This window comes from Nicotiana attenuata, unplaced genomic scaffold, assembly GCF_001879085.1.
Source record: "Nicotiana attenuata strain UT unplaced genomic scaffold, NIATTr2, whole genome shotgun sequence".
Classification (NCBI taxonomy): domain Eukaryota; kingdom Viridiplantae; phylum Streptophyta; class Magnoliopsida; order Solanales; family Solanaceae; genus Nicotiana; species Nicotiana attenuata.
In genome coordinates, this window is record NW_017699668.1 from 1 (window position 1) to 2,388 (window position 2,388).

The following is a 2,388-nucleotide window of genomic DNA, read 5'->3' on the forward strand; positions in this document are numbered from 1 at the left end:
AAATTTTTGATTTATACACCTCGAGTGTGACCTATTGAACACTTAACAAAATGTACCTATCAAACACAATACTAACAGTCTCCAGGCACGTGAAACTCAAACGCAGATGACATGGAGATTAAACAAATGAGACGATGACAAGTGGAACTGAGACCAAATAATAATCCCAAAAAAGGGAACTATCCTAGCTGGATTGTTTACCGCAATAAAAAAACCTTTCAGATTGCTACAACCTCCCCTCTGTCACTCTTCATCCACCATCATGCCGACACTACTGTTCCTACTTCACCGTGGTTCTACCACCTGGAACCAAATTGCTGCGGCATCAACTTCCTTGTTGAGAGAGCTGCTTGGAACACTATTTTCTGCAGATAATTTGATAAGACATATCAGCTGGTGTTTTTTATGTGAAGATGGTTAATCATTACTCATTTCTCTGTAACATAGCAACACAGCTATGGACTTCTTGAGATTCTCTTTAGTGCTAACAATACTATGTCTAGGACTGTTTTTTTTTTTTTTTTTTGATGAAGTAAGGTGTTCCATTAAAAAAGCATCAAGAAGATGCATAGTCTAGGACTGTTGTTTAACTCTTCAATGCTGGAAGGGGAAGGGCAGAGGTTAAAATGTAATCCCATAGGCTGTTATGCGGACAATGTGGAGAGAACCAAATCGAAGGCCATGTGATGGAATAAGAAATTACTTGATCAGATTTATGCTATTGTGCTTTTTGTACACTTCTGGATTACACTAGAGATAATGCATAGGTGGCTGGTTGGATTATGTGGATTGGAGCGTCAGTCTACGGTTCTATTTACCTCTTTCTACTCCCTCTTCGCTTACTGTCAATAAAATTCACTTATCTACAGAAAATGGAAGATTATGTAGAAACTATCACAAAAGAACGCGAAGAACAAGTTATTGTTTACTCTGGAGCTCAATTTTACTAGAACATGTCAAGCAAATCCAATTTTATGAATTGAATCGACTAGAGCCAGTTCAGCATGATGATTCTTGCTGATATTCCTAAATATATGCATGTGGAAATGGTGAAATTTTGGCTAAGTAGGACTTCTTAATAATCAGGAAATTTCATGCTTATTGAACTTACTCTTCGTATAAATCCCTTTCAGATACCAAAGCTGGTTTACCGGGAAGCTCTCAGATCGAGCATGCTTCACTCAACTATGCCCCAAGGTGTAAGAAAAGAATTCTTTGAGAGGTACTTTAACATATATTCTCCGGAGAATATTCACCGCTTCATACTGCAAGAAGTACACATGTCAGATGTTGGCTATATACGCAGCGGAACATTTGGTTTTACTCGGTTAATTGATATGTCACCTATGGAGGTTTCATTTTCGGCAACTGGTTCTTTCTTGGAATAATTGTTATTCTCAATTGTGAGAAGCAACCGGCAATTTTCAGATGAAATTTTGGACTTGCTGATGGAGTCTGAGGATGATGATCTCTATTTTAGTCACCTTGGACGGGACAAAGTAAGAGCAGTGACACTTATTGCTTCCATCTAGGACAGGAACAGATTTATTAAGAACAAGACTTGCCACAGGTCCTGGTGATGCACCATTTGAAGCTTTGGTCATGGAACATCAGGATAGGCTTTTATCTAATGTTAATCTCTTACATTCCATATATTCCTTCATTCCTAGAACGAGAGCACCCCCTGTAAGTGGTATTACATTGTTTGCTCTTACTTTGTGCTCTCCATGCACAAGCAATTGGTTACTAACTACCAGATGTATCTTGTAGATAAATGCTCATTGCTCGGATAGAAATTTTGCTTACAAAATGCTCGAGGAACTACACCATCCACGGATTAAGAGGTTGCTGGTTGGGTTTGCACGCACATCGGAATATAATGGTCCTATGAAGCCAGGTGTCACACACCATTTAATACAAGAGAAGACTCTAAATTACCTGTCTCACAACCTGCTCTTCAGCTTACATACAAAATATCTGGGTCATGTCCACCTGTGCAACCATTTGACCCTGCAAAGATGCTAACAGTATGTTATCTTTTCCATTGATGTCTTCCTTCTCTTTTCCTTTCCTCTTTAATACATCTATGTGCCTTTAAGCACATACAGTATCTAAATGTCCTATGTAATTACAGGACTCAGGGAAGCTTCAAACACTTGACATACTATTAAAGTGCTTGCGGGCAGGGAATCACCGTGTTCTTCTCTTTGCACAAATGACAAAAATGTTGGATATTATAGAGGTATTTGAATCTTTCTGCTGCACCTTGACCGTTTAGATTTGTCTTTTTGTAATGCTATGATGCTAGTAGCAGTGGCAGTTTCTCTGCCTATGCAACTGTATGTTTGTATTTGGTTGTAGCTTTGGAGAGTTGAAAAGAGTGAGACT

At 38.7% G+C, this 2,388-nt stretch overlaps 1 long non-coding RNA gene across 1 annotated transcript; it reads left to right on the plus strand.

Moving 5' to 3' along the window:
* The first annotated feature begins 1,130 nt into the window (after positions 1-1,130).
* On the plus strand, positions 1,131-2,363 carry LOC109222736. The gene is made up of 3 exons (XR_002067448.1): positions 1,131-1,686; positions 1,771-2,027; positions 2,135-2,363. It is a non-coding gene; the product is annotated as an uncharacterized LOC109222736 (long non-coding RNA).
* Positions 2,364-2,388: the final 25 nt, after the last annotated feature.